Genomic DNA, 12,568 nt, shown 5'->3' on the forward strand with positions numbered 1-12,568 from the left:
GACTGAACTAATTTATATTCCCAGCAACAGTGTATGAGCATTCCCTTTTCTATGCAACCTCAGCAACATCTGTCATTTTTTGACTTTTTAATAGCCATTCTGAGTGATGTGAGATGGTATCTAATTGTGGTTTTGATTTGTATTTCTTTAATGATTAGTGATGTTGAGCATTTTTTCATATATTTGTTGGCTGCATGTATATCATATTTTGAGAAGGGTCTGTTCATGTCCTTTGACCATTTTTTAATGAGGTTGTTTGTTTTTTCTTGTTGAATTAAGTTCCTTATAGATTCTGGATATCAGACCTTTGTTGGATGCATAGTTTGCAAATATTTTCTCCCATTCTGTAGGTTGGCTGTTTAGTCTGTTGATAGTTTTTTTCGTTTGTTTGTTTGTTTGTTTGTTTTGCTATGCAGAAATTCTTTGTTTTAATTAGGTTCCACTTGTCAATTTTTTTGCTGCAGCTGCTTTTGGGCACTTCATTATAAACTCTTTGCCAAGGTCAATGTCCAGAATAGTATTTCCTAGGTTTTCTTCTAAAATTTGTAAAGTTTTAGGTCTTACATTTAAGACTTCAATCTATCATGAGTTAATTTTTGTATATGGTGAAAGGAAGGGGTCCAGTTTGATTCTTCTGCGAATGTCTAGTCAGTTACCCCAGCACCATTTATTGAATAGGGAGTCCCTTCCACATTGCTTGTTATTGTCAACTTTGTCAGAGATCATATGGTTGTAGGTGTGTGGCTTTATTTCTGGGTTCTCTATCCATTGGTCTATGCACCTGTTTTGTGCCAGTGCCATGCTATTTTAACTTCTGTAGCCTTGTAGTTTGAATTCAGGTAGTGTGATGCCTCTAGCTTTGTTCTTTTTGTCTAAGATTGCTTTGGTTATCCCCTTTTGCCTATTTTTAAACTGGGTATTTTGTGCTTTGGTTGTTGAATTGTTAGAGTTATTTATATATTCTGGATCCTAGCCTCCTTTTTAAAGCTGGCTGAAAGATATCACCAACTGTGGTTTTGCCCTGGGGATTTTTCAAACTGTAGTAGGCTGGGACAGGGGACCCTTGTCAAGCTTTTTAGATAGTTCTCTTGCAAGTATGGCACATTAACCACTCTCTCCAAAGAAATCCTTTCTCTCCAGTCTTTTTTTTTTTTTTAGACAGGGTCTTCTTCTCTGTCACCCAGACTGGAGTGTGGTGGTACGATCTTGACTCACAGCAGCCTCAACCTCCTGGGCTCAAGCAATCTTCCCACCTCAGCCTCCTGAGTAGCTGGGACCACAGGTTTGCCCTACCATGCTCAGCTAATTTTTTAATTTTTGTAGAGACAGGGTCTCACTGTCCAGGCTCATCTTGAACTCCTGGGCTGAGGCAATCCTCCCACCTTGGCCTCCCAAAGTACTGGGATTATAGGCATGAGCCACCATACTCAGACATCGTTTCCAGACTTTTTGATCTTCAACTCAATCTTTTATGACTTTGAGGTAGATGAAGGGACAAGAATAACAAAAATTGTTTTATCTGCTCCCTTTCCAGGTCCCATATACTTAGGGTGACTAATTTATCATCCAAATCAGAAAACTTTTGAATGAAAAAAGGTACGGGCCAGGCGCTGTGGCTCACACCTGTAATCCTAGCACTCTGGGAGGCCGAAGTGGGTGGATCACCTGAAGTCAGGAATTCAAGACCAGCCTGGCCAACATGGTGAAAGCCCATCTCTACTAAAAATACAAAAAATTAACCAGACATGGTAGCGGACACCTGTAATCCCAGCTACTTAGGATCCTGAGGCAGGAGAATCACTTGAACCCAGGAGGCAGAGGTTGCAGTGAGCTGACATCATGCCACTGCACACCAGCCTGGGCAACAAGAGTGAAACTCCATCTCAAAAAAAAAGAAAAAGAAAAAGAAAGGAGTTACTAAAATAATGAAAATAATATTATTGGAATTTTTATTTATTAACTGATAGATTGACTTCATTTTATCAGTGGGGTTACCTATAATAAAATTCTCTTCAAACACTACTTTCAAAAATACAGTGTCCTAAAAAATAAAAAATATGAAAACTCTGTATAGCAAGAATGTTTTCACATTGATTATCTAAATAATAATAAAAAAACCTAAGCACGCCCAGTTCTCCTGGTATAAATTCATGCACCATAACCAATTCCTCTCAGCCGTACTTCTTCCTTCTCACGGCCCACGGGAAACTTCAGCTCTCCTTTACCACTTGGGAGCCGCAGGAAACTTAAGGGATAATGCCTGACTGTCTCCAACTAGTCTCATGATGCCACCATCTCTTCTGTTCTCCCCATGTGGTCATGGTTCACATCTGCCAGTCTGCCACCTTCTTAAAATTCTAGATGAGACACAAAGCAGAAGACCATGTTGCTCTTAGATCTGCGGACATAAAGAGGGGTTCTTATCACCCAGGCCCGTTGACAATGAGAGTTGGGGGCATAGTGTATGGCCCTTATACTCTTCCTAACCCTTCAACTGCTTTATTCTTCTTGACTTGAAGGATTTTTCCTAGTTGGGGAGAGAAAGACTCAGGAAAAAAAGGATTCCTGCCATTTGCAAATCCTTTCAAGTTTTCCATCTTAGGCTAAACTCTCAGCTCTAGAATTGGAAGCTGAGTCTACTCTGTCCATTTCTGGCTTTCTCCTGAGACCCATGGTATACCCATGTTCCCTGTTCTGAACAGGGTGGTCAAAGGAGAGAAAAAAAACCACCACTTTATTATTCAAGAATATACATACACACATGTGTGTGTATATGTGTGATATTTATATTTATACATCAACTTATTGAAGGAGTAGACACTTAGAAGGAAACACTCTATCTGGTCACTAGACCACCACTAATAATTAAGTATTCTCTCCTCCATTATCCAATTTCTTGTCCCCCTGAATGCTGGCCAGCACCTCAGATAGATGGCAATTTTTCTGCCCAACTTTGCATTTCTAAATGATCTCAGCTTTGGTGCACCTGCCAATGAAAGGTTGAAATAAGCTTCCACTGACCACAACTGCTGGGCATGGACATAAATAATAAAACAAGGAGCAATTCCTAATGAATTGCTCGTTTCTTGTGTACACCCCTACTCCCATCATGTGGCAGCAACCTCATTTCCCTTTTCACAGTGTCATTCACCCCAGCTGACACCAGTACCCTTTTTTGCTCATGGCTAGGACAGAAACCATTATTGTGTCCCCTATGGGAAGTATTCCTCCCTTAGAGAGTAAGACCACCAGCTGAGCATGGTGGCTCACCCCTGTAATCCCAGCATTTTGAGAGGCCAAGGTGAAGGATCGCTTGAGCCTAGGAGTTGGAGAGCATCCTGGGCAATGTAGTGAGACCACATCTCTATTTTTTAACAAGAGCTTTTAAAAATTAAAAACAAATAAATAGGCCAGATGTGGTGGTGCATGCCTGTAATCCCAGCTACTCAGGAGGCTGAAGCGGGAGAATCACTTGAACCTGGGAGGCAGAGATTCCAGTGAGCCGAGATAGCGCCACTGCACTCCAGCTTGGGTGACAGAAAGAGACTCCGTCTCAAAAAATAAAATAAAATAAAAGTAAAGTAAATAAATAAATAAGAAAGCAAAATAAATAAGACAGCAAAGCCCAGAGTTGCATACATGGGAAGCAAACATTTTATAATTTAATAATTAGGTAAAACTTTGAAAGGCACCACCACCAAATCCTGTACCTGTATTTTCTTCTAGGTATCAGATGCTTCAAGTTCCTAAGTACATGATAAAACTAGTTAACTGTCAGCATGATATCTCATTGTCTTTTAATTTCCTTGTGAAATGAGTTCCTTAACTGAGGACTTATCTCCCTCAGACACTTGGACTATCATTGTATCTGCTGGGTCATACAGACCAATTGGTACCTCCTCTTCTTCTGCAGTCTGGATGAGCTAGAGAGACTTCTCTTGTTCTGTACCCAAATAAGGCTGGCATATCTGAGTTCACCAGGTAAATGGGTTGAAGCAAGGCAACCAAATGTGTTCTCTGCTACCTCTAATATGCAAGGAGCCCTATCAATTGGAGAGGATTATCTATCGATATTTCAGTCCACTCCACTAGGTCTTCTCCTAGAATTTATTTTTCTTCCTGTTTTTAGAGACAGGGTCTTGTTCTGTCACCCAGCCTGGAGTGCAATGGTGCAATCACTGCTCACTGTAACCTTGAATTCTCTGGATCTGGTGACCCTCCCTCCTCAGCCTCCTGAGTAGCTAGAAGTACAGGTGTGCACCACCACATCCAGCCAATATTTAAATTTTTTGTGGAGACAGGGTCTCACTATGTTGCCCAGGCTAGTCTCAAATTCCTAGTTTCAAGTGACTCTCCCACCTTGGCCTCCCCAAACACTGGGATTAGAGGCGTGAGCCATGGCGTCCAACCCTCCCCCAGAAGATTAACTGAGGTAGCAAGTCCTTGTATTTTCATAAGATTTATTTCTCACCCGCTAGCACATATGGGTCTAAGCTATCTAGATCAACATCTGTGATAACAGTTACTTCTTATTTCCCAGGCCTTATATGTGTGCTATATTCAATGTAGACCAGCCTTATGTCTTGTGGGATGGTGAGATGTTCAAGATCCCTACCTCAATATATCCCTGAGGCAGCATGGTAAAAGTATATATTTCTACTAGGTGAAAGCTAACTATTTGTGGAATACCCTTTATCAGAATGGATAACAAAATGCACTTGCTAGATCAGTTGCTGGTGCCAGGGCCTGTGTTAATATGCTCCAAAAGGGAGACTATGTCTTGGCCTGTCACTGTGGGAGGAGTTATCAATTAATTAGGCTTACTTAATCCACTGCTGTTTCCAGAATCCATCTATCCTCATACTGGCCATTCTGAGGAACTTAGCTGTTGTTTCAAAATCTTTAACTGGGGCGAATCTTTGTGATTCCCCTGGAGGTGTGGTATTGGTTTTGATTTTTTATTCTGCTAGAGAGAAGAAACTTCAATGGCTCCCACTTGGCTCTTCCAACCACAGTCATTCTTACTGTGTGTGTCAGAGAGCCACTTTGGGGACCTACCAGTCCAATTCTGTGCTGTATTCAGGATCTGGAGAAATAATTACTGGGCTTTTTATAATTAGACCCAGGTTAAAATCCTACTTACCACCTGATGATCATTAGACCCACTGTAATCAGGAACTGCAGTAGATTTATGTATCTCATGTAAGTTCAGAGCCAATATTCACTACTCCCTGGAAGATTTATGTCTCTCTCTTGCCCCCGTACACAGCTGTCCAGGTAAATAGTTCCTTTGAGAAAGGCAAGAAGGAGGTTTCAAGTATGTAATTGAGGTGTTATATGGGTCCTTCCTTGTAGGCATTTGGTGTCCTTTCCATTCTGTGCCTCTGGTTCTGTTACCAATCTCAAGCCTATGAATTGGAAGATAAGCTATGTCTACCACGATGGTTCAAATCAGGCCTCTATTCACCAAGCTGAAGCTTTGTTTGGTTTGGGTTAGTCATTCACATCACAGAAAACCTGCACAGGTCATCTGATGATCTCATTACCACAGATGGCATAGCAGAGATCTTGGAGGATCAGACCCTTGTCAAATATTTTTCCCAAGCCTGCCCTAGAGCCTAATGTAACCGTGCCCATGTTGCCTCCAGTTGTTACATAATTGGCATCACTTGTACTCTGCCACAGTTCACTCCCAGATACCTGCTGATAACAGAAAACAAGTTTCAACTTTGGCATTTTCCTACCAACAATTCTAGCCTGCAGACTTCTGATATGTTTCTGATAAGCTGGCCCCTATTTAGGGGGCTAGGAGTGGCCGAGGGACCTCCTCCAAACTGCCTGGCTGCTGGAAACAATGAGGCCACTGTGGGCGGAGAAGAGTGCAGCAGCCTGCTGGCTCAGCTAAGTCCACGATGGTGAGAGCTCGCCCAAAGCCTGCCCTCCTGCTCTATTCTCTCCCCAGGAATTGTGAGAAGCAGGGACATCCTCCCAGCCCCCTCACCTCACCTGCCAGCCCAAACCAGCTGCACCTAGAGTGTCCTCAAGCTCTGCCCACACTGACATCCAGACTGCCATGACTCTCTAAGAAGCAGGGGCATGTGGGCCAGGCCAGAAAGGGTGGGGGTGATGAGACAGGACGTATGCCTATGATCCTCTGCAGGAGAGATAGGAAGGCCACAGGGGATTTCTGGTGTCAGTCCTGGCACCCACAGGCAAGAAGAGCTTAGGAGATTGTGAGAGCAGTGATAGGCAGGGTCCCCTGCCCCAGGCCTCCTTTCCTACACCCATTCCATAAAGCTGCTCCCTCAGGAGGTCTGGTGCTAATGGCCCTGCCCTCTGGGGTTGGGACCCTGGCAGGCAGTGCGGTGTAATGGTGTGAGAACTGAATTTGTAGTCAGCCAAATAGTGCCAATTACACTCTGCCCCTTCTGAACTATGGGATCTTGTCCTTTGTCCCTCTGAGCCCCAGTTTCCTCATCTGCAAAATGAAGATAATTTTATATAGCGACATAAGAGTAATGAAACAGAACACCTAAGACACGCCAGCCCTCAACAAACCACCTCTGGCCCAGATGTCCCGTCTTTATCTCCTGCCATGGCACCCACATATGTCGGAATTTGATAAAGATGGGCTCTTCAATTTCAAAGCCCATTGAAGAGTCTTTCTTCCAAGCTCTGTGAAGGAGATGCAGTCAGCGGGTAAGTGAGCAAGAAATGCATGTCAGATATTGATTGACATTAAGACATTGATTGATATTCAGCCCCCATATCCCCTTTTCCATACCCTTCTGCATATTTTTTGGAGGCATTGGAATATTATATTTCCCAAACTCCTTCACCAGCTAGGTACTGGATAGATAGGTTCTGCCATTGAAGGGAGATAGAAGGTAGGAAGAAGATGACCCCTCGCCTTCTCTGGCTCTGGCAGAAGCAGGCAATTGCAGACAAGAAATGGGCTGTAGCAGAATGCCGGTTCCAATTCTGGAAGCAGTGACAGCTCCTACTCACGCCACTTGTCATCTGGAGCAGCTTAGCAGTGAGTGTGAACCCACAGGTGTCAGCCCCAAGTGGTGGCAGGTCCCTGATCTCTAGATAAAACCATGTCTCCATTTTGCAACTCCAGCCCTTACAAAACCTTTGTAACCAGTCCCCCGCATTCAATCCCTTTCTGCTTGAAATATCTAGAATGTTTTATGTTTTTTGGACTGGACTCCTGATTGACACAACAGGCTTGAAAGAGCCAATCCAGAACTATCTCCTAACATTTTAGAATTCTTCTGTTTACATCAGTTGTTTCCAATTCAGGCTGCCTATTAGAATCACCTAGAAGCTTAAAAAACACTGATGCCAGCCGGGCACAGTGGCTCATGCCTGTAATCCCAGCACTTTGGGAGGCCAAAGTTGTAGGATTGCTTGAGTTCGGGAGTTCGAGACCAGCCTGGGCAACATGGCAACATGGTAAGACCCTGTCTCTATTAAAAAGACAAAAAATAGCTAGCATAGTGGTGTGCACCTGTGGTCCCAGCTACTCAGGAGGCTGAGGTGTGAGGATCACTTGAGCATGGGGGGCCAGATTATGCAGTAAGCCAGGATCACACCACTGTACTCCAGTCTGGGCAACAGAGTGAGACCCTGTCTCTCTCTCTCACACACACACACACACACACACACAAACTACAAAAACAAAACAAACCCAAAAAACACCACACTGATGCCTATATGCCCTATACTTTCAGAGATTCTGACTGAATTGCTCAGACACCAGTGCTTTTTAAATTCACCCAGGAGATTTCAATGTGTACCCAGCTTTGAGATCCACTGCTCCCTTTTTAAACATTTTCTCTGAGACAGGGTCTTGCTCTGTCACCAGGCTGGAGTGCAGTGGTGCAATCACAGCTCACTGAAATCTCCGCCTCCTGGGCTCAAGCGATTCTCCTGCCTCAGCCTCCCGGTAGCTGGGATTACAGGCGAGTGCCACCATGATCAGCTAATTTTTGTAGAGACAGGGTTTCACCATATTGCTCAGGCTGGTCTCAAATTCCTGGCCTCAAGTGATCTGCCTGCCCTGGCCTCCCAAAGTGCTGGGATTACAGGCATGAGCCACTGCGCTCAGCCTGAGATCCACTGCTCTCTGTCATGCCAAGCTATTTCTGGCCTTTCCCTATTATCGCAAGTGGACCAGCAGTAGATCCAGGGCTACATCAGCCAACTCCAGCAAACTTAGAACAATTATTAAGCTATTATCAATGTAATGAGATTTCGGTGATTTAATTTTCTTTCCTATACTTTTCTGAATTGTTTTAATGAACATTGTTTTAAATTATTTTGAAGGCTATTTTCACAAAGAGAAATGATCTTCCTGTCTTCTCTAACGTATAACTATACCCACATCACTAAATCTAGCCCAAGCTAAAATTATATTCCACGAGCCTTGTTTATACATCCTCGAAATTCATTCTTAGAAACATCATCAGGGCTTTTGAAAATGTAAATAAGCAACAGGTTACAGATATGTAGCAATAGTGTTCTCCTCATTGTTGCGGTTGTGTTCTGGGTGAATGGAACTCCTGGGCTGCCCACTCCCAGCTCTAAGCAATCTCATATTTAACCCAGCATGCTGCACAAATGATCATTTTCTATTATCATATCCTTGGTCATTTCACATCCTGCTCAATCCCACCCTGCTCCACTCCAGGCCATGTTGTATTTGGATTTAGGTTAGTGGCATAGCAAAATGAGAAGTAGGTCAGGAAGCAATTCCTACTCCAAGGGAAGGACTGCCTCCTTAGGCAGAGGAGAGGCAACCCAACCCTTGCTGGGCAAGAGTTCTTCTTGGGCAACCCTCTTGAAATTCAATCACCTTCCGAGTTTCAGAAGTCTTTGAGGATTGGGATTTGCTGTTGTTGTTAACCTAACTGAGAACTGTGATTTTGGTTTCCAATTTAATCTAATCCAATGCTTCCCCGCTTTTTTCGTATCATGGCTCAGTTTAACCCATACTACCTTCATATCACCATACCAAGCTGTATACTCATAGCCAGAGACACCAAACTGTCACGCCTTCGGGCTGCTGTTCATGCCATTTCCTCTGGATGATATATTCTTAAGGTTAGGTAAGCTCTGGAAACATACGGGTATTTATTATACACCACACACTTTGCTAGAGTCCAGCACTACATTACTCCCCAACCCATGCTATCAGCTCTCAGTAGCCTGGCCCAATGTCATCTCCCTCACAAAGTTTTTTTTTGTTTTTTGTTTTTTTTGAGACAAAAAGTCTTGCTCTGTCCCGTAGGCTGGAACGCAGTGGTGTGATCTTGGCTCACTGCAACCTCCTCCTCCCCAGTTCAAGCGATTCTCCTGCCTCAGCCTCCCAAGTAGCTGGGATTACAGGCGTGCATCACCATGCACAGCTAATTTTTGTATTTTTAGTAGAGATGGGGTTTCACCATGTCGGCCAGGCTGGTCTCAAGTTCCTGGCCTCAAGTGGTCTGCCCGTCTCGGCCTCCCAAATTGCTGGGATTACAGGCATGAGCCACCATGCCCGGCCCTCCTGGCCCTCCTTCACAAATTTTTCCTGACCTTTGCCACAGATAAAATTAATGGTTTTCTCAATCTCCATTCCAACACAGTTATTTACACATGAAATAAACCCCTGACATTCATAAATTTAAAATTCCTCGTTTAGGCAATTCAAAAGTTAGTCTACAAAGTGAGTCTATGGGGTGTCATCATTTGTCATTTTGCCAAAGCACAAATGGGAATCGTTCTCACTAAAGAGCTGGAGAAGAGTGAGTCTACTTCCTCTTGGAAGCCTTTCCTGATACTCCATCCTACTCAGCCTCAGATTGATAGCCCTCTGAATCAGTTGGGATACTTCCAGCTCTGATGGAAAACGGGAATAACAACATTTAATTTCTCCACAACAAAGAGTCCGAGGTGGGTGGTTCCAGGGTTTGCTCAGCTCCTCAACATTGTCAGAGGTCTGAATCAGGATTTTTGCAAGCCTCTTGGCCAAGTGTACATCGTCACATGATATCAGTAGCTCCAAACAGCAGCTCCCCATATAACCTCATTTCAGGTGATAGAGACAAGACAGCCAAGAGTCCCGAGTGAAACCCTGCCTTCAAGCCTAAAACAGCCTGGAGGCTGAAAAACCCGTCTGCTGGTCACGAATGAAGCCTGCTCTTTCCCAGATGATTCGGAATAATGCCTGTTTGTGCACTGGGAGGATTGGGTGGAGCCTTGGGAAGTTCACACCGTTTGCAGTGGGGAGGAGTCTGGCCTCTTCAGTGCCTGTGTGGTAACCTGGGATTCAGGCTGTGAGGCGGGAGGTTGTTGGCAAGGCCCCCTCTCACTTTGCTGAGAGTTTTTCTTTCTTTTTCCTTTTTGACCAATAAATTCCATTTTCCTCACCCTTCTATGCGTCCACGAGCCTAATCTTTCCTAGTTGCGTGACAAGAACCCAGTCTTAGCTGAACTAAGGATAAAGTTCTGCAACACAGGATGGGATGAAAAGATAGGCCTCCTTTCCATCTCACATTTTACCAAGAAGCAAACAATTGTCCTAAAACTCCATTGACTTTTTCTTTCATTTAATCAGCCAGAATTTGGTCATGTGCCTAACCCTAAACCAAATACTAGAACGGGTAAACCAGATGACCATGCTTGATTGTGATTAGTGATCTTCAGACCAGCAGCAACGGCATCACTTGGGAACTTGTTAGAAATGCAAATTCTTGGGCAGGCACAGGCACATGTAATCCCAGCAGGGTGGGAGGCCGAGGCAGGTGGATCATTTGAGGCCAGGAGTTCGAGACTAGCCCTGGCCAACATGGTGAAACCCCATCTCTACTAAAAATACACAAATTAGCTGGGTATGGTGATGCACGCCTGTAGTCTCAGCTACTTGGGAGGCTGAGGCAAGAGAACTGCTTGAACCCAGGAGGCAGAGGTTACAGTGAGCCAAGATCGCAGAGTGAGATTCTGTCTCAAAAAAAAAAAAAAAAAAAATGCAAATCCTTAGGCTTCACCTAGACTCACTGAATCGGAAACTCTGGGAGTGGGGCCCAGGATTCTGGGTTTTAACAAGCCCTCCAGGTGACTCATGCAAGCCAGAATTTGGAATCACTGGCTTAGATGTATCATAGTTAATCCTGAGCCTGGGGGAGGGACCTGAGCATCCTGCCTTTTAGAATAAAATCCAGACTCTACAAACTAAGGAAGTTATGTTGTTGGGTAGATGGCACTTTCCTATTATTTCCATTTAAATAATCAAAATTACATTTATTTACCAGTTGATTTTCTTGCTGACTCCCTGACTCAACTGCATGCTTCCTGAGAGCACGAACTTTGTCTTTTTTTTTTTTTTTTTTTTTTTTTTTTTGAGACGGAGTCTAGCTCTGTCGCCCAGGCTGGAGTGCAGTGGTGCAGTCTCGGCTCACTGCAAGCTCCGCCTCCCAGGTTCACGCCATTCTCCTGCCTCAGCCTCTCCAAGTAGCTGGGACTACAGGCGCCCGCCACCACGCCCGGCTAATTTTTTGTATTTTTAGTAGAGACGGGGTTTCACTGTGGTCTCGATCTCCTGACCTCGTGATCCGCCCGCCTCGGCCTCCCAAAGTGCTGGGATTACAAGCGTGAGCCACTGCGCCCGGCCCGAACTTTGTCTTTTATTAGCATTTCTGTCCCTAGCACAATAGAAGGCGCTCAATCAACGTATGCTGGACAAATGGATAAATGGTAAAGTGGTCTCTCCTTTCTAATTGCCCACCGCCTTAACAGCTGCTTCCTGCTGCTTTCCACTTAAAGAACATTTTCACATCAGTTCATGTCAGTGAGCCAAGAGCTGTCTCTACCAGGGGGTCTGAGAACAATGATTCCTTTGCATATGGGCCCAAGTGGAGACTCTGGCTCCCTGAATGCATGTTGGACCTTTATGTGCATTCATTTCTATCCAAGGGTGTCCTTGGAGAGCACTGCTGTACAATAACACAGAACTGAACACGGTTGTGGAGCTGAGTTCTGGCTGCTGACTCCTGCCTGGCAATCTTTCTCAGAGGCAGCTGTGTACTCAGAGTCAAACATGACCTGGAAATAAGCCTCCAGGCTTCATCCACAAGAGCAGCATGGAAGCAATGACAGATAGCTGCCCTCATTTTGTTCTGCCCAGCACAGTGGCCTGGACAAGCCTCCTGGGCTTTCTGAAGGCACTTGTATTAGGTGCGAGGGACAGAAACCCAAATGCAAAGTGGTGAGAATAAAGAGGTGGGGGAAGACTTACAGGCACATATACCTGCAAAGTCCTAGGGTAGGATCAGTTTCAGCTGCAGCTGGATCCAGATGCTCAATGTCCTCAGGAAACTTCTTTCTTCATTGCTCCAATGCATCTCTTCTAATTGGCTTCATTCTCCCCTAAGTTTTCACAGAACAAGCCAGGAACAGCTCCAGACTTACATACCATCCGCTTGGCATTCGCAGCAGAGCCCCTCTTTAACAACACTGTCAGCAAAAGTCCTGGAGCTGACTCTCCTCGTCCTAACTTAAGTCGCATGAACATTCCAGGGCAATC

This window comes from Symphalangus syndactylus, chromosome 16 (genome assembly GCF_028878055.3).
Source record: "Symphalangus syndactylus isolate Jambi chromosome 16, NHGRI_mSymSyn1-v2.1_pri, whole genome shotgun sequence".
NCBI classification, from domain to species: Eukaryota; Metazoa; Chordata; class Mammalia; order Primates; family Hylobatidae; genus Symphalangus; species Symphalangus syndactylus.